This window comes from Prionailurus viverrinus, chromosome C1, assembly GCF_022837055.1.
Source record: "Prionailurus viverrinus isolate Anna chromosome C1, UM_Priviv_1.0, whole genome shotgun sequence".
NCBI classification, from domain to species: Eukaryota; Metazoa; Chordata; class Mammalia; order Carnivora; family Felidae; genus Prionailurus; species Prionailurus viverrinus.
The window spans coordinates 106,486,904-106,507,575 of record NC_062568.1 but is presented as its reverse complement, the minus strand read 5'-3'; positions in this window follow the sequence as shown (position 1 = coordinate 106,507,575).

Here is a 20,672-nt window from a genome sequence, read left to right as displayed (position 1 = left end):
GATATCCTGATGGAGAAAGAAACCACTTTTCTTTCCTTTTTATAATTGTTTTTCAAATGTTTATTTTTCAGAGAGAGAGAGTGAGGGAAAGTGGTCACACACATGGTGGAAGGGCAGAGGAAGAGGGAGAGACAGATTTTTTTTTAATTTTTTTAAGGTTTAGTTATTTCTTTTGAAAGAGACAGAGACAGTGTGAGTGGCAGAGAAGGAGAGAGAGAAGGGAGAGAGAGAATCCAAAGCAGGCTCCACACTGTCAGTGCAGAGCCCAATGTGGGGCTTGAACTCACAAACCATAAGATCATGACCCAAGCCAAAATAAAGAGTCAAATGCTTACATGACTGAGCCACCCAGTCACCCCTCTTTTTTCTAATTTTCTTTTATTTAAGTATAGTTGACACACATTGTTACATGAGGCACCATTTTTAGAAAGTAAGTTGTTAAACATGTACCACCACTGGATAGGAAGGAAGCTTTCACTCTACATCCTTTTATGTCACTCTATGGCCTTTAAATTTTAAAACACATGACTATTAATTGTATAAAAAAAGTAAATGAACTTATTTTCAAAACATATTTTAGGGGCACCTGGGTGGCTCAGTCAGTTAAGCACCCGACTTCGGCTTAGGTCATGATGTAAGAGCTTGTGAGTTCGAGCCCCACATTAGGGTCTGTGCTGACAGCTCAGAGCCTGGAACCTGCTTTGGATTCTGTGTCTCCCTCTCTCTCTCTCTGCCCCTCCCCTTTTGCTCTTTGTCTCGCTCTCTCAAAAACAAATAAACATTAAAAAAAAAACTTTTAAAAAAACGTACTTTAAACATGTGGCCAAATAAAGGAGAGGAAAAGAGAAGAGGCATAAGAAAATGCAGATGAAGTTCCAAAAGGCAACACCTAGAAACGTGTCCCCACCTGTGAGACAGGAGCACTGGCTTGACTGCTTTACAGGTCAGTGGCATGTGGGTAGTGAGGTCCACAGGTACCGACAAGTTTTACTTTCTCCCCCAATAAGAAGCCCTATTCCCACAGACTAACCAGCCATGGCCCACTCAGGTCTACAGAGAAAGCCTGACCTTTGGGAAAAATCACAGTTCTCGGGGAAGAAGGCTGTTCCATGTCTCAGGATGCAGGGATCAGCCCTGGTGCTCACCAGCTCTGCAGGAGGCATGCCCTGTGTGCGCAAGCCCCTGAGGGAGCAAGCCCTCCAGGCACAGAGGTGACTCTCTTCCCTGCCATTCCCTCCCCACCCCTCTTGGGAGATGTCACTAATAGCTCTTTGGGAGACTTACCTGCACCTGATCCTTCTTGGCCAGATGTACACGTGCAGCAGGTACAATAGCCGGAGGTCATTGCTCAATGCATTTTCACATGACACCTGTGAGGTATAATTTCCGACCATTATCACTCACACCTTTGGCATTTGTAGTAGGAGGGGTGGTCTCCAAGTCCTGATTTGCTCTAAGCATGTCTATGCCCTAGGATTTTTCAATAAGGTGTCCATGTCATAGTGATTGCCTACTGTTCTTTTAATATAGGTTTAATTTAATATGGGTTCATCTTCTCATTCCCAAGCTGATCTCAATTATATTCTTTTTTAAAAAAAATTTTTTAATGTTTTATTTATTTTTGAGAGCAAGAGAGAGGCAGAATATGAACAGGAGAGAGGCAGAGAGAGAGGGAGACACAGAACCATCAGCATAGAGCCTGATGCGGGGCTTGAATCTATGAACTGGGAGAACATAACCTGAGCTGAAGTCGGATGCTTAAACAACTGAGCCACCCAGGTGCCCCTGATCTGAATTACAATCTTATGGAAACTCCATCACTTCTTGGCAACTATAATTTAGGTCCTTATTCTGCTAAAATAAATTAGTGCACTCTGTATATCAGATTGCTTCAGGAGTCTGTAAGAAGGTTTGGAAATGGCCTCCAAGGACTCTTGCCTCCTGGTGTTCACACCCTGTGTGGTCCCCTCCTGTAGTGAACATGGATGAAGTGCATTAAGAATAGGGTAGTGTGGAAATTATGGAGTATGTCTTTTGAGGTAAAGTCATAAGAGACTTTCCATCTTGCTTTCTCTTGCATTAATCACTCTGGGAGAAGCCAACTGCCACATTGGTGTTGAGACTCAAGGAGACCCCAAGGAGACATCTATGTGAGCAGGAAATGAGGCCTGCAGCCAACAGCCAACATCAGCTTTTGCAGCCTCTTGGAATTCAATCCCCCTGTTGTCAGATGACTACAATCCCTGTCCATGTCTTAACTGCGACCTGGGGAAAGACCTCAAGCCAGATTCACCCAGTTAAACTATGAAACTATGAAACTATGAAAGATAATACTTCTTATTTTTTTTAATGCCACCATGTTTTGTGGTAATTTCTTACACAGCCCAAAGCCACAAAGAAGTGTGGTCCTGTGACAGTGCACACAGAGTGGCCTTGGGTACACCAGCCCAGGCAGACCTGAAGTTGGATGGGCAAGGGATCCCCTTGCTGGGAGTAAAGAGAGCAACTAAAATTGTATCCACCTGGGGTGCCTGGGTGGCTCAGTTGGTTGAGCGTCCGACTTTGGCTCAGGTCATGATCTTGCGGTCTGTGGGTTCAAGGCCCGCGTTCAGCTCTGCGCTGACAGCTCAGAGCATGAAGCCTGCTTCGGATTCTGTGTCTCCCTCTCTCTCTCTGCCCCTCCCCGGCTCTCACTCTCTCTTTCTCTCTCTCAAAAATAAATAAACATTAAAAAAAAAGAAGAAAGAAAGAAATTGTATCCTCCTTACTCTGACCAGAAATAGAGATTTGGAGGCCAGAAGTTCCACGATCATTTTATGTGGTTTCTGAGGAATCTCTACCCTGCATGGTAGCCTGAGGCCTATACCTCAATGATGCCTTGAAAAAAAACCCTCTACCCACTGGGAATTCTTTTCCTCTTAATATTTTTGCCTTTGTAAACGGTCTTGTAGCAAAAAAAAAAAAAAAAAAAAAAAAAAAAATCCCTACACTACAGATTGTTCGATCATGATATAAATTTTACCCATAGCAACTGCATTTCAATGGCCCAACCTAGAACAGTATTCAGACTACAACATACAGCAACACATTTCACATCATGACCTAACACTGTTAAACATATCTACAAAAGTGGAAAGTATTTCGTGAAGCAACACTTTACCCTTGCATATTCAATCATGTCAAATATTATTCTATTCATATGTATATATAACCCAAAGAAAAAACAAAACAAACAATACAAAAACTAAAAATGAGGAATAACTTTAATTCCTGCTCACAAATTTATTCCATCGCAGAACCCTCAAGGACAAAGCTACTATTCACATATCTGGTTAAAAGTTATGTGGATGTTCACATATAAACTCAGCGGGAAGCCTCATTGCTAACTGCAGGTAAAATTCTCCTGCGTGTCACAGCTATAAATGACAATAATGTTAAAATTAAACTTTCTCTCCATCTTGTTAATGGTAAAACCAGTTGTTATTTACTACTGAATTAAGTGGCCTCAGTAGACAGAAGCTGGAAACACGATTTGCAGCCTACCTACATCCTTTGTGCTGTCTCCCTCACTAAGTTGTCACAATCGGTACCAATATTTGTCACAATGGGTACAGTTTGGGGGTAAGAACCTGTGAAATGCACTGTGATATTTTTTCCTTTTTCTTTTTTTACTGAGGTATAACAAAGACACCTCAAAAAATTTAATGCTTGTAAAGGCCAAAGATTAATGGGCTGTGGCCCACAGATTAGAAAAACACTGGTTCAGAAGCTTTAACCTTTTAAACAAATGCAGTATATGATTTCTTGCCTGTATTAGTTTCCTTTTTTTTTAACATTTATTTGTTTATTTTGAGAGAGAGAGAGAGAGAGAGAGAGAGAGCACGTACGCAAGCGGGGGAGAGGCAGACAGAGAGGGAAAGAGAGAATCCCAAGCAGGGCTCGAACCAATGAACCATGAGATCATGACCTGAGCCAAAATCACGAGTATGAGCCACCCAGGCGCCCAGTCTGTATTAGTTTTCTATTGCTGAGAGAACAAATTGCCGCAAACTTAAAATAGCACAAATTTATTACCATATAGTTCTTTGGGTCAAATCCAACATGGGTCTTGCTAGCTAAAACCAAGGTGCTGGGAGAGTGGCATGCCTCTCTGGAAGCTACTGGGAAGCACACACTTCCTTGCTCATTCGGGCTTTGGCAGAATTCAGTTCCCTGTGGCTTTTGGACTGAGGTCCCCATTTCCTTTCTGGCTGTCACCTGGCTGCCCCTAGTTGCTAGAGGCTTCTCTCTGGTCCATGCACAAAGCACCCTGCAGCTCACCCAGTAACAGGGTGCCGAATCCTCCTCATGCTACCATTCTCTGACTCTTCTGTCACTGTGTCTCTCCCACTACAACTTGGAAAGGTTCAAACTTTAAAAGAAAATTTTTGTGTGTGTTTATTTATTTCTGAGAGAGAAAGGGAGACACAGAATCCAAAGACACAGGCTTCAGGCTCCGAGCTGTCAGCACAGAGCCTGACGCACAGCTCGAACTCACCAACTGTGAGATCATGACCTGAGCTGAAGTCAGAAGCTTAACCGACTGAGCCAACCCGGTTCCCCGAAAGGTTCAAATGTTTAAGGACTCATGTGATTAGATTGTACCCATTTGGATAATCTCCCTGTCTCAAGGTCTATACCTTTAATCACATCAGCAAAGTCACTTTTGCCATGTAAGGTAATGTTTACCGATTCTGGGGATCACAGCACGAACAATTTGGGGACTGCTATTCTGCCCTCCACACTGACACATAGATGCATGCTTCCACATATACGTTTTATTGATAGCAAAGCCCGGGATTGCTGAACGATATTTTTAAAAATCATACTTGAGGATGTTTTGGAAGCAGGGCTTTTGGGAGCAAGAGCCTTATAAGCTTCCATCTGGTGCCTTCTCCACAGACTTCAAAGAGCCATTTGCTTTTCCAGATGGTGTTTTAACATTTATACATAAATCTGGGTACACACAATAGCACAGGACTCAGTCTAGTTGTAAACTCAGAAGAATACTAAAGATGAAAAGCAGACAGATCCCCACAAGTCGTTACTTGTAGTTTGTTCGATGTGAATAGGAAAAGCTGAAGGTGACACAGAGCAAATCTGCAGGGCAGAGTGGCATCCAGGGTAACTGACACTGGGCTCTGTGCAGTGACGCTGAGGTGCAGCTTGTGGGTGTCCTGTGATGGAGAAAAGCTTTGGCCACACAGAATTAAAATAATGCAGTATGTTGGCCAGAGGCCATGGAAGGGCCTCCTACCACTTGAGTTCTTTTCCATTCCAGGCCAGCTCTTCCATTCCTCATCTTCCCCTCCAGAACTCTCACTAATCTTTCTTAGCATGGACCCACGTTGCACCTTCAGTGGCATCAGACTGGGCTGAACTTCCTCTGTTTACCTGCTCAGGCACAGTTAGGGCCCTGCTGACCTGAACAGGAAAATCAGTTGTCTATGTAGTACCCAAAGATTCTTCCTTTAGGCCATGGGCCATCTTGTATTATCTTTGTAGGAACTCTCTATAACTTATTAATTGCCATCCATGGCCCAAGCCTCCAAAATCCCTTGTTTTCAGATCAAGCAAGTCACTGATTGGTTGTTATCAGATAGATTAAGCTTGGTTTTGACATAGTGTCTGGCCTCTGTGACCAACATCCAGCAGCCACACCTTTGGTTCCTATTCCAAAGCCCTGTCTCACAGAATTCTCCACACATTTCCTGTTTCCTGATGGGAGGAGAGATGGTTTATCCAACCAAATCTATGGTATATCTATGGTATGCGGAATAGAGATGCTATATCTAATGTTAAATGGTGTATGTAACATTCTTTCTTTCACCTGGTAAACACTTATCTGTGCCTGAAACAACCTTTGCCCGTAAGGAGACCAGACTGTGAGGAGAGAGACACAGACACAGATGATTATAAAACAGGTGAAAGGCTGAGACAGAGGCCATCTTGGGCCATGGTGGTATGCAGAGAAAGGGCATGAAGCCAGCAAGGAGAGGCTTCTTGGAGGAGGTACCTCTCCAGCAGAGTGCTGCTAACAAGTTCTTTGATTACCTCTCTCTTTTGTGTGGTAATGCTTTTCAGTATTAAAAAATACAACGCATTGGCTAAAAAAAAAAAAAAAAAGGTTTGGAAAACTCAGATACAGAATTAACCTATACCTCCATCATCCAAACAAATCTACATGTCTAAATTTTCATTTATTTCCTTCTACTCTTTGTTCTTTCTTTTAATGTTTATTTATTTATTCTGATAAGGAGTGAGCAGGAGAGGTGCAGAGAGAGGGAGAGAGAAAGAATCCCAAGCAGGCTCCATACTGTCAGTGCAGAGCCCGATGTGGGGCTTGAACCCACAAACCGTGAGATCATGACCTAAGCCGAAACCAAGAGCCAGATGCTTAAACTGCCTGAACCACCTGGTACCTCTACTCTCTTTTCTACACATAGATTTTTTACTCTGGGAGATTTTGTTTTAACAAATAATCTTTCACGTGCAAGCACCACCTTCTAGGCCTGGAAAATTGAGCCAATCACTAGTGCATAGATTTGGAAATGCATACTACTTCACCCAAATTCCTTGACTTACTTAATATCCAAATATTTGGAAATTTTCCATATATCTTTATGTTATTGATTTCTAATTTTATTCTGTTGTAGTCAGAAAACATACTTTCTACAATTATAATTATTAGAATTTATTATGACTTGTTTCACAGACAACAAAATAGCTTATTGTGGTGAATGTTCTGGGTGCACTTGAGCGTACATCCTGCTCATGTTGGACAGAACACTCTAGAATGTCAATTGAGTCATTTGGTTAATAGTGTTATTCCAGTTTTCTGTATTCTTACATATTTTTTTATTTTCCTTTCTTTTATCCAAAAGGTGACATATTATAGATATTCTTTTGCACTTTGTGTTTTTTTTCTTTTTTTCACATAAAAACATATCCTGGAAATAACACCAGCATTCTTCACAAAGCTGGAACAAACAATCCTGAAATTTGTATGGAACCAGAAAAGACCCTGAATAGCCAAAGAAACCTTGAAAAAGAAAACCAAAGCTGGAGGCATCACAATCCCAGGCTTCAAGATGTATTATAAAGCTGCAATCATCAAGACAGTATGGTACTGACACAAAAACTGTATCTAAAGGAACAGAATAGAGAACCCAGAAAGGGACCCACAAACATATGGCCAACTAATCTTTGACAAAGCAGGAAAGAATATCCAATGGAATAAAGACAGTCTCTTCAGCAAATGATGCTGGGAAAACCAGACAACAATATGCAGAAAAATGAACCTGGACCACTTTCTTACACCATACACAAAAATAAACTCATAACGGATGAAAGACCTAAACGTCAGACAGGAAGCCATCAAAATCCTAGAGGAGAAAGCAGGCAAAAACCTCTTTGACCTAGGCCGCAGCGACTTCTTAACACATCTCCGGAGGCAAGGGAAACAAAAGCAAAAATGAACTATTGAGACCTCGTCAAAATGAAAAGCTTCTGCATAGCAAAGGAAACAATCAGCAAAAGTAAAAAGCAACAGATGGAATGGGAGAAGATATTTACAAATGACATTTCAGATGAAGGGTTAGTGTCCAAAATCTATAAAGAAGTTATCAAACTCAACACCCCAAAAACAAATAATCCCGTGAGGAAATGGGCAAAAGACATAGACACTTCTCCAGGAAGACATCCTGATGGCCAACAGACACATGAAAAAGTGCTCAACATCACTCATCATCAGGGAAATACAAATCAAAACCACAATGAGATACCACCTCACACCTGTCAGAATGGCTAACATTAACAACTCAGGCAACAACAGACGTTGGCGAGGATGTGGAGAAAGCGTGTCTCTTTTGCACTGTTGGTGGGAATGCAAACTGGTGCAGCCACTCTGGAAAACAGTATGGAGGTTCCTCAAAAAATTAAAAATAGAACTACCCTATGACCCAGCAATTGCACTACTAGGTATTTATCCAAGGGATACAGGTGTGCTGTTTCGAAGGGACACATGCACCCCAATGTTTATAGCAGCACTATCAACAATAGCCAAAGTATGGAAAGAGCCCAAATGTCCAATGTCCATCAGCAGATGAATGGATAGAGAAGATGTAGTATACATACACACACACACACACACACACACACACACACACACACTGGTGTATTACTTGGCCATCAAAAAGAATGAAATCTTGCCATTTGCAGCTATGTGGATGGGACTAGAGGGTTTTATGCTTAGTGAAATTAGTCAGAGAAAGACAAATACCATATGACTTCATTCATATGAGGAATTTAAGATACAAAACAGATGAACAAATGGGAATGGAAGCAGAAATAATATAAAAACAGGGAGGGGGACAAAACCTAAGAGCCTCTTAAATATGGAGAACAGAGGGTTGCTGGAGAGGTTGTGGGAGGGGGGATGGGCTAAATGGGTAAGGGGCATTAAGGAAGCTACTCCTGAAATCATTGTTCATATACTAACTTGGATGTAAATTTAAAAATAAATTAATTAAAAAAGAAAAAAAGATAAAAAACGTTTTAACATTGTGTGCCGACCATACTCAAAAATAAAATAATAATAAAAAAAAACATATCCTGGAAATCCTCTATATGTTCCTCACTCATTTTTCCCTTTCTTTGAGTTGTTATAATTTATATATAGCAGAATTAACTCATTTTAATAAATAATTCTGTGTGTTTTGACAAATATATTTAGTTGTGTAATGACCACAACAATCCCAGTATGGGACAATTTCATCGCCCCTCAAAATTCTCCTTTGCCTCTTTGTAATCAAACCCCTCCTACCACCTCAGCCTCTGGCAACTGCTGATCTGTCGTTATAATTTTGCCATTATCAGAATATTACAAAAATGAAATCATGCAGTATTTAGCCTTTTAAATATGACTTCTTTCACTTAGAATAATCTTTGTGAGATTCATACACATTGCATGAAACATTCCTGCATAGTTCATTCCTTTTTATCACTCAGTAGTATTCTATTGAATGGATGTAACACACTTTGTCCATTCACCAGTTTTTTAGCATTTGGGTTGTTTTGATGATTATGAACTGAGCTACTATAAACATTCATATACACATTTAGTAGGAACATTTGTTTTCATTTCTTTTAGGTAAATACATAGGGGTACTATTACAAGATAATATTATAAATATATATTTAACTCCATAAGAAATTGATAAACTGTTTTCCAGAGTGGTGCAACATATAAGAAGCATTCACTTTCTTTAATTAGGGAGATCCTGAAAGTAAGTACCTCTTTAACTTTGGCACCCTCACTTTGCCTCACTCACCTCACCTAGCACAAGTCCTGTCCTAATACATGTAGGACTATTCAGGCTATCTATTTCTTGTTGAGCAATCACTGGTAATTTGAGTGTTTCAAAAAGAATTTGTCTAGTTCACCTAAGTCAGGTGTCAGGAAATGTTTTCTATAAAAGACCAAATAGTAAATATAAAGCCTTTGCAGGTCATATATATTCTCTGTCACATATTCTTTCCTCCTCCTCCTCCACCTCTTCCTCCTCCTCCTCCCCCTCTGCCTTCCTCTTCTAATAGCCTTTTTAAAAATGTAAAAACCATTCTTAGCTCATGGGTCATTTAGCCCAGAAACCATAACATGCTGACCTCTAGCCTAAATTGTCAAATTTTGAAGCATAAAGTTTGTAATAGTCCTTTTTTTTGTTTTGTTTAATAACTGTTTAATTACTAAAGATGTCACCTTTCTCATTCTGGTATTGGTAATTTGTGTATTCTCTTTTTACTCTCCTCCTCCCCCCCCCCCCCATCACTCTAGAGATTTATGCATTTTAATTGCTCTTCTCACAGAACCAGCTTTTCCTTTCTTTGGCTATCTCTATTGATTTTCTATTTTCATTTTCTCTCAAACTTGGTCTTCATTTCCTTCTTTCTGCAAAATTTGGATTTAATTTGCTTTTCTTGGGATGACTGGCTGGCTCAGTCAGAAGAGTATGAGACTCTTGATCTCAGGGTCATGAGTTTGAGCCCCACATGAGGTGTCAAGATTACTTAAATAATTTCCTTTTTCTTAATTCTTAAATAATTTGCTTCTCTTCTAATTTCTTAAGATGCCTAGATAATTGATTTGAGACCTTTCTTCTTAATGCTCTAAATTTCCTTCTAGCTACATCTTTAGCTGTGTTCCACAGACTTCAATATTTTGCATTTTTAGTTTCATTCAGTTCAAAATATCTTTTAAATTTCCCTTATTTCCTTTTGACTTATGGGATATTTATAAATGCATTCTTTAATTTCTAAATATTTAAGGATTGTCTAAATGTCTTTCTGTTCCTCTTTAATTCCAATATGCTTTGAAAACATAATTTTTATAATTTCAGTTGTTCTAAATTTTTTAGAGTTTGTGTTATGGCCCAGAATATCATCTAGAGAGGTGAATGTTCAATGTGCTGTTGAAAAGAATGTGTATTCTGTTCTTGCTGGATTCTATAAATCTCAGTTAAGTCAGTTTGGTTGATGGGGTGTCCAGGACTTCTATATTCTTACTGATTTTCTGTGTACTTTTCCCTATCAATAACTGAGATAGGACTGTGTAAAGTTTCCAACTATAATAGTGAATTTGTCTATTTCTTCTTTTAGTTATTTCACTATTTATTTATTTTACATGTATTTTAAATTTCCATTATGGGGCACCTGGGTGACTCAGTTGGATAAGTGTCCAAGTCTTGGTTTTGGCTCGGTCATGGTCTCATGGTTCATGGTTTCGAGCCCCACATCAGGTCCCATGCTGATGGTGCAGAGCCTGCTTGGGATTCTCTCTCTCTCTCTCTGCCCCTCCCCTGCTTGCTGTCTCACTCTTCTCTCAAAATAAATAAATAAACTTAAAAAAATAATAAATTTCCATTGCTAGGTACAGATATCTTAACACTGTTATGCCTTCTTGGTGACTTGGACCACTTTATCATAACATAATATCCCTCTTTATCTTTGCTAATATTCTTTGTTCCAAAGTTAGTTTTTAATTTAATATAGCCAGTACAGCTGGGAGCTTTGTTTACCATTTGTTTTTAGTGTTTGCATCATAAATCTTTTTTGATTATTTACTTTTAACTTACCTACTTTGCTTTTATCTTTAAAGTAGATTTCTTCTAGACAGCATATATGATCTGTCTCCACCCACTGTTTCCAAGAATTTAAACTCCCTGAAAGCAGGGGTTTCATTTGTTTTGTTTGTAACTGTATTTCCTATGCCTAGAACACTGTTGGGTTTAAAGTGCATATGACTGAATCTTTATTGAATGCGTAAACCATCTTAAACATGCCTCACTGGAAAAGTTTCTTTATTTGAAGGTATAATCTGGTTCTTATTTTTATCTGTCTAGTATTTATTTTGAGAGTCCTCATTTTTCTTTCTCTCTAATTTGATAAATGTAATCACTGACTTGGGGTGGGGGGGTTGGTTTGTTTTCACTTTTTCTTCTTACTAGGTTAACTTGCCAATTGAACTTTGTCTTTTGTCATTCAAGGTGATAGGTGTATACTTCAACTGAATTTCCCTTTTATTTTTCTTTCTCCTGGAATGTCTCTGTCTTTTTAAGTTTGTTTATTTATTTTGAGAGAGAAAGAGCCTGTGTGTGTGCACACGCACAAATTGGAGAAGGGCGGAGAAAGAGGAAGAGAGAGAATCCTAAGCAGGTTCTGCACAGCACGGAGCCTGATGCAAGGCTTTGTCTCACAATTTGTGAGATCATGACCTGAGCGAAAATCAAGGGTCCGATGCTTAACCGACTGAGTCACCCAGGCGCCCCTCTCCTGGAATGTCTTAAGGTCATGGTATATTTTATTGTACCCCAGTGTAATAAGAATCTTTATTAAAATTTTTTTTCAGCATTAAAAGAAATAAAAAGGAATATCAGGCATAGCCAGAGGCTCCCTGGAATCGCCTTATACAAAACAGTAGACATGCTCCAGGGCATTTCTAATATTACGAAGTTACATTAACATTAGATACTGTCAACTACTTCATAGGCTGTTATAAGAGGTTCTCACATGATGTCTCTGAGCATCCCACGTATCTACTACAGTTACTCCAGAGCAAGAGCTGAAACTGTCAAAGTGTCCCCACAAAGGCACTGCCAAGCCCTCAGCATGCTGTCCTGGCATTCGTGCCGCTCTGCCTCTGGTCCTGTGGGGATCCACAGGCAGCTATGTTAATTGTTAACCGGCCTTAGCTGTGCACTGGCTCCTCACAGCTCTGCAACTTCGAGATCCCATGAAGGACACTTACAGAACATTGCCCCTTCCTTTGCAGTCACTGTCTTTTTCTCCAAAAAAAATTTTTATTGTGACAAAATGCATATAACATAAAATTTACCAGGTTCTGGTTCAAGATGGCAACTTGAGAGGATCCTGAACTCACCTGCTCCCAGGGACACATCAAATCTACAGCTACATGTGGAGGATCTTCTTCTGAAAAAACAAAACAAAACAAAACAAAACAAAACAAAACAAAAGACCTGAAACTGAGTGACTCCTACACATAGGGCTAATAAGAGAAGGCCCACATCGAGACAGATAGGAGAGACTGAGGCACAATCTCACCATAAACCCCATCCCTGGCACAGTGACCAGGGAGGGAACTCAAAACCTGGAACTTCTTCCCAAGGAATAAAGGATTCAGACCCTACATTGGGTATCCCAATCATTATAACCTAAACCTGAGAGACAAGCCCCCAAAGCATCTAGTTTTGAAAACCAATGAAGCTCATATCCAAAAGAACCACAAGGCTAGACCAAGCTAAGAGATGGCTCTTAAAGGGCTCACATAGACTCACCCAGGGCTCAGCACCGAGGCAATTGGTCAAGAGATATCCAGACTTTCTGTGGATGAGGCTCGTTTGCTAATTTTATTTTATTTTATTATTATTTACTTTTCAGAGAGAGAGACATAGCGTGAGCAGGGGAGAGGCAGAGAGAGGGAGACATAGAATCTGAAGTAGGCTCCAGGCTCTGAGATGTCAGCACAAAGCCTGATGTGGGGGCTTAAACTCACGAACCATGAGACCATAACCTGGGCTGAAGTCGGACACCACAGACTGAGCCACCCGGGCACCTCTCACTTGCTAATTTTTAAGTGTCAACCTGAGAGCCAGGCATCTAATTTAGCACACATCTAGGGGCCTGCTCTCGGGCAGGCACTATCTTTGTTCTCTCCCTCTGCCAATTCAGACAGCTTCACACTCTCCCTCTGCCATGCTCCAGAGCTCCAGGATCTCCCCAAGGAGAGCTTTTACATGAATGGTGCCCTGGTTTTGGAGCTACTGCTTAGGAGACACCCCTTGATTGCCTGGCTCTGGAGGCCATAGGGCTTTTCCAATCCTGGGAGCCCTGGGACTGTAACAATCAGAGTTTGGGGCAGACTACGACTTCAAAGGCACTGCACAAACAGCAGACTGAAACACACCCCCAGTCTTTATCTAAAAGAGGCTTATTTGCTTGTCCAGAAGCTTCAGCCTTATGGGTAAGCTCCTGGTTTGGCAAACAGCCAGGGGCCTGGGCTGCTCCCAGGGGACAGGGGCTGGTGGACACAGTTTTTAGGCTCTTCCTCTGCCTTGCTCTGCCCCACCAGTATCTCCTGAAAGGAGCTTTTACACTTGCCTAGCACCCTCATTTTTGCAGCTGCTGCCAGGAGGACACCTCTACATCACCTGGCTCTAATGGCCAGTGGGGTTCACACTTTTGGGTTCCACAGGACTACAACCAAAGGAGAAAGAGTTCTTTTTCTTCCCCACCCATTTCTCCCACCCCAACCTCTTGTCTCTGGTAATTACCAATCTGTTCTTTGTAACTATGAGTTTGGATTTTTGTTTGGGGTGTTTGGGGTTTCTTTATTCATTCATTCATTTATTTAAATTGTAGATTTTATTTTTTCAATTGAAGTATAGTTCACATACAATATTATATTAGTTTCATATTAGTTATTCAATGATTATATACGTTACAAAATGCTCGCCATAAGTGTGGTTACCATCTGTCATCACACAAAGTTATTATGCTATTTCCTATATTCTCCATGCTGTACTTTTCATCCCAGTGAATTATTTATCTTACAACTGGAAGTTTGTATCTCTTAATCCCCTTCACCTATTTCACCCATCCCCCTGACCCTCTCCCTTCTGGCAACCACTGGTGTGTTCTCTGTATTTATGAATCTGCTTCTGTTTCTTGTTTTGTTTTGTTTGCTTCGCTTTTTAGATTTCACATATAAGTGAAATCATAAAGTACTTGTCTTTCTCTGTCCGACTTACTTCACTTAGCATAATACCCTCGACTTCCATCCATGTTGTCGCAAATGGCGAGATTCTATTCTTTATGGCTGAGTACCATTCCTTTGTATATATAAGCCACATCTTCCTTATCCATTCATCTATCAATGGACACTTAGGTTGCTTCCATAATTTGACTACTGCAAACAATGGTGCAAAAAACATAGGGTTGCATATATCTTTTCTAATTAGTGTTACTGTTTTCCGCAGAAAATTCCCAGAAGTGGAATTAGTGGATCATATGATATTTCTATGTTTAACTTTTTTAGGAAGTTCAATACTGTTCTTCATAGTGGCTCACCCAACTTACATTCCCACCAACAGTGCTCCTAGGAGGGTTCCCTTTACCCCACATCCTCACCAACAGCTGTATATTCTTATATAGTTTTGGATTAGCCACTCTGACTAGTGTGAGGTGCTGGTTTTGATTTGTGTTTCCCTAATGATTACTGTGATGTTGAGCATGTGTCTGTTCACCATCTGTATGTCTTTTTTGGAAAAATGTCTATCCAGGTCCTCTGCCTATTTTTTAATTATATTGGGGTTTTTTGGTGTTGATTTATATGAATTATTTATATATTTTGAATGTTAACCCCTCATCAGATACATCATTTGCAAATATCTTCTCCCATTCAGTAGGTTGCCTTTTCGTTTCGTTGACGGTTTCTTTTGCTCTGCAAAACCTTTTCAATTTGATGTAGTCCCAATCGTTTATTTTGCTTTTGTTTCTGTTGCCTGAGGAGACGGGTTCAGGTAAATATTGCTAAGGCTGATGGCCCAGAGTTTACTGCCTGTGTTTTCTTTTAGGAGTTTTATGATTTCAAGTCTTACATTTAGGCCTCTAATCCATTTTGAGTTTATTTCTGTATGTGGTGTAAGAAAGTGGTCCAGTTTCATTCTTTTGTATGTGGGTGTCCTATTTTCCCAACACCACTTATTAAAGAGACTATCTTTTCCCCATTATGTATTCTTGCCTATACAAGCATGGGCTTATTTCTGGGCTCTCTATTTTGCTGTATTACTCTAATGTGTCTATTTTTGTGCCAGTGCCATAGTTTGTTGAATACTATTGCTTTGTAGTAAATTTTGAAATCTGGGATTGTGATACCTCCAGGTTTGTTCTTCTTTCTGAAGATTGTTTTGGCTATTTGATGTCTTTTATGGTTCCATACAAACTTTGGGACTATTTGTTCTAGTTCTGTGAAAAATGCTATTGGTATTTTGATAGGGATTACATTGAATCTGTATATGGCTTTGGGTACTATGGATATTTTAACACTATTAATTTTACCAATTTATGAGCATGGAATGTCTTTCCATTTGTTTGTGTCATCTTCAATTTCCTTGCTTTCTTGTGTCCCACAGGATTGTAACAATCAGAGAGACAGTTTTTGCAGACTACCATGATCGGGACAGACAGCACAGACAGCAGACTGAAATGCAATCCCATTCTTTCTCTGAAAGAAGCCTATTTATTTGCCCAGGAGTTTCAGCCTGAGGGGCAGGCTTCAGGTCTGGCACGCATCTAGAAGCTACAGAGCTGCCCTTGGGGAACTAGGCCAGTGGACACCATCTTTGTGCTCTCCCTCTGCCTCACTACAGATTGCTGGTACCTCTTAAAAAGGAACTTACACACCTGTCTAGAGCCCCAATTTTTGCAGCTGCCACCAAGGAGATATCTCTAGATCACCTGGGTTGGTGGTCTGTAGGAATTATGCTTGCGGCCCCACAGGCCTGTATATATTTGCATACTTTAAAGGCTACTGCCTGAATGGGGCACCTGGGTGATTCAATCAGTTTAAGCATCTGACTTTTGATCTCAGCTCAAGTCTTGATCTCAGGGTCATGAGTTCAAGCCCCATGTTGGGCTCTGCGCTGGGCAAGAAGCCTACAAAAGAAAGAAGGAAAGAAAAAAAAGAAGGAAAGAAAGAAAGAAAGAAAGAAAGAAAGAAAGAAAGAAAGGAAGGAGGAAGGAAGGAAGAGAGGAAGGAAGGAAAAAAAGCTACTGCCTGAGGATCTGGCTTCCAAACATCCGGAATCTAGATGTTAGATGGTATACTCCCTTTAGGACACTCACTGGTCTTAGCACACCCTCAACAACTGGGAGCTATTAAAAATAAAACAGACTGCTTGGAAAAATTATAGAAGTTTCAGAAACGACCAAGAGCTAGGGCAGGACTAAATGATAAGTTTTATCTGCTACACCGTCACTCCTTCAAGATTGGGACACATGGCTGTTTCATCTAATACACAGAAATCAACACAGAGTCAATCAAAATAAAGAAACAAAGGAACATACTCAAAACGAAAGAACAAGTTAAAACCTCAGAAAGAAACCTTAATGAAACAGAGCTAAATAACATAAAATTTTCCACTTTCACCATGTTTAAGTGTATAGCTCAGTTGTATTGAATACATTCATAATGTTGTGCAACCACCCCTACCACCCATCCCCATAGCTCTTTTCATTTTGTAAAACTGAAACTCTATATCTAAACCTAAACCATAACTTCCCATTCCCCCCTTCCACCTAGCCCTTGGCAACCACCATTCTACTTTCAGTATCTATGATTTTGAAGATTCTAAGAATTTCATGTCAGTGGAATCAAATAGTACTTGTCTTTTTTATAACTAGCTTATTTCATTTAGCATCAAGTAGTCAAGTTTCATCCATGTTATTGCATATATCAGGATTTCCTTCCTTTTTAAGGCTGGATAATATTCTATTGCATGTATAGACCACATTATATACATCCATTTATCCACTGATGAGCACTTGGGTTGCTTCTGTATTTTAGCTACCCTGAATAATGCTTTCATTAACATGGCTGTACAAATATCTCCTTGAGATTCTGCTTTAAGTCCTTTTAGGTATACCCAGAAGTTGGAGTGCTAGATCATATCACTTATTTTTAAGTTTTTGAGGAACTGTTCTACTGTTTTCCATAGTGGCCACACCATTTTACATTTCCACCAACACTGCATGAGGGTTCCAATTCTCCACATCCTCCAACCCTTGTGATTGATTGGGTTTTGCCTTTTGTTTTTGATAGTAATCATCCAAATAAGTAGAAGGTAATTCTCATTGTGGTTTTTATTTGCTTTTCCCTGATAATTAGTGATATTGATCATCTTTTCATGTGCTTGTTGGCCAACTGTGTGTCTTTCTTTGGAGAAATGTCTATTCAAGTCCTTTGTTGATTTTCTTAATGAGGTTGTTTGGTTTTGCTGTTGTTGAGTTTTAGGAGTTCTCTAGACCTTATGGATATTAATCCCTTATCAGATATATGTTTTGCAAATACTTTCTCTCATTCTGTGGGTTGCCTTTTTGTTCTGTTGATATCGTCTTTTGATGCACAAAACTTTTAAATTTTTGTGAAGTACAATCTGTCTGCTTTTGTTGTCACTGACTGTGCCTTTGGTGTCCTGTCCAGGACAATGTCGTGAAGCTCTTGTTCTATGCTTTCTTCTAACCATTTCATTGTCTTAGGTATGATATTTAGATCTTTGATACATGTTGAATTAATTTTTGTATGTGGTGTTAGGTAAGGGTCCAACTTCATTATTCTGAATATGGATATCGTTTTCCTGGCACCATTTGTTGAAAAAACCCTTTTTAGTTTGTTTAATACTTTCTTCTTTACTTTCCAGATTAGAGGTCATACCTTATTGTCAGGGAATGTGTGTGGATGGGATGAGGAAGGTAAAATCCATTCTCCCTTGGAAAACATCAATCTCCCACAAATCCTTATACTAGAGTTGTAGAATAAGAGTTCCTCTGATCTGTACTCTGCTCAAGGTGTCAATTGGCCTCAGGAAAGGCTTGAGTAAATTCTTCTAACACCACTTAGACTTGAAGAATCTCAGGGGTGGAGGGCATGTCCAAACAGCCTGGTCTGCTGGGGGAGATTATTTGAATGCATGAAGATGGATGCTACAGGTTTTATGATTTCCACAGCTTTGATTAGGTCAGACAGCAGTCTCCTAGTTCACAGAAGGGATAGAATACGATCCTGACAAGATGGCTGAGTCAACCAATATTCCACCTTAGATGGTCCAAGAAAAAAATTAGAAGTTTACACAACTGTGCTAGAACACTCCAAAATGGCCCCAGTGATCCCCCTCTTCTGGTGTTCACACCCACACGTAGTTTCCTTCCCATAAATGTGGACTGGCATAGCAACTTGCTTCTAACCAATAGAATGCAACAGAGGGCGCCTGGGTGGCGCAGTCGGTTAAGCGTCCGACTTCAGCCATGTCACGATCTCGCGGTCCGTGAGTTCGAGCCCCGCATCAGGCTCTGGGCTGATGGCTCGGAGCCTGGAGCCTGTTTCCGATTCTGTGTCTCCCTCTCTCTCTGCCCCTCCCCCGTTCATGCTCTGTCTCTCTCTGTCCCAAAAATAAATAAAAAACGTTGAAAAAAAATTTAAAAAAAAAAGAATGCAACAGAAGCATGTTGTATCCTAAAGACATCAAAGGAGTTTATTTTGGTGAGTAGATTATATGAAACTGTAACATCACCTTGCTAGCAGAGTCTCTCTACTGCCTTCTCTGCACATTTGATGAAATAAGCAGCCATGTTGGAAAGGTTCACATGGCACATTACCGGCAGTGGCCTCCAGCCAACAGTCATCTGGGAATTAGTGCTCTCAGTCCACGGGCCACAAGGAACTGAATTCTGCCAACAACTACTTGAGCCTGGAAGTGGACTCTTCTCAAATCAACCTTCAGATGAAACTCTATTCCTGAGCAGCACCTTTATTTCAGCCTTGTGAGAGACTCTGTAACAGAAGATCGGGGATGCCTGGTGGCTCAGTCAGTTAAGTGTCTGACTTCAACTCAGGTCATGACCTCACAGTTTGTGAGTTCAAGCCCTACATCGGGCTCTCTGTTCTCAAAGCAGAGCCTGCTACGGATCCTCTGTCTCCCTTTCTCTCTGCTCCTCCTTGCTCGCTCGCTCTCTCTCTCTCTCTCTCTCTCTCTCCCTCATTTATTGGAAGGCTTAGGGAATGAACCTCCAGGAGGCTGATACTGACTCTCTTAGCTGCCTACAACTCCAAAGTGGTCTAGAACTCATCATTGTCCCTGTATCTGCCTGAAATAGATCTCTTCTGCCTTCAAAATCTTATGCAAGGGAAAATACAGGATGAATATGGAATATCTTGTGATGTGATAAAATAAAGAGGTGTTTTAATAAATTTGAAGGAATATCAATGGGACACAGAGCCAAACAGAAAGAGTTTGGGCCAAAGCTGAGGCAGTATGGGAAATAAACTAAACAATGATAGTATTGGGTAATAATTCACAAAACAAAATAAATATCCATGATTTCATACTAATATAAATGAATGAATAAATTAATTAATGGGAGAGAAAGGACAGCCCTTCCTCATGGAAGAATGCCAATTATAAATGTAGGGGAAATAAGAAAAGTTTTACATAACCATAGGCAAATACCATAGCAATAATTGTGGGAAGCATTTTCACCAAGGAATACTACAATCAGTGGGCAAAACAGGATATTAGCACAATCTCAGAGTATCTTCCCCAAGAAGTTTAACAATTACACAGGGGAAAATTTAGTAATTTTACATTGGAGAAAACCAGAAGATACCATCTTAATAAAGTGATCATGATTTACCTCCTGATACAATGCACGGAGAAGAACACAACAACCTATGCATAATCTCACTCTAATCATGAGAAAACATCAAACAAACCTACACCAAGAGATATTTTATGAAATGCTTGACCAATACTCATGGAAAGTGTCAAGGTTATGAAAGACAAGGAAATTAATTGGAGTAGAATAAGGAAACAAATTGGAGGAGACGAAAGGATACAAACACTAAATGCAAATGTGGGATCCTGGATTGGATCGTGAAACATCAAAAGGACATTAGGGGAAAGCTGCCGGGATTTTAAGAAAAGTCAATGGTTTACTAACTAGCCATTTTTTTTTTAATTTTTTTTTTCAATGTTTTTATTTATTTTTGGGACAGAGAGAGACAGAGCATGAACGGGGGAGGAGCAGAGAGAGAGGGAGACACAGAATCGGAAACAGGCTCCAGGCTCCGAGCCATCAGCCCAGAGCCTGATGCGGGGCTCGAACTCACGGACCGCGAGATCGTGACCTGGCTGAAGTCGGACGCTTAACTGACTGCGCCACCCAGGCGCCCCTAACTAGCCATTTTTAATTTCCTGGTTTTGATCATTATACTATCATTATATAGGTTGTTAATATTAAGGAAGCTAAATGAAATGTATATGTGATCTCTATATTATTTTCAC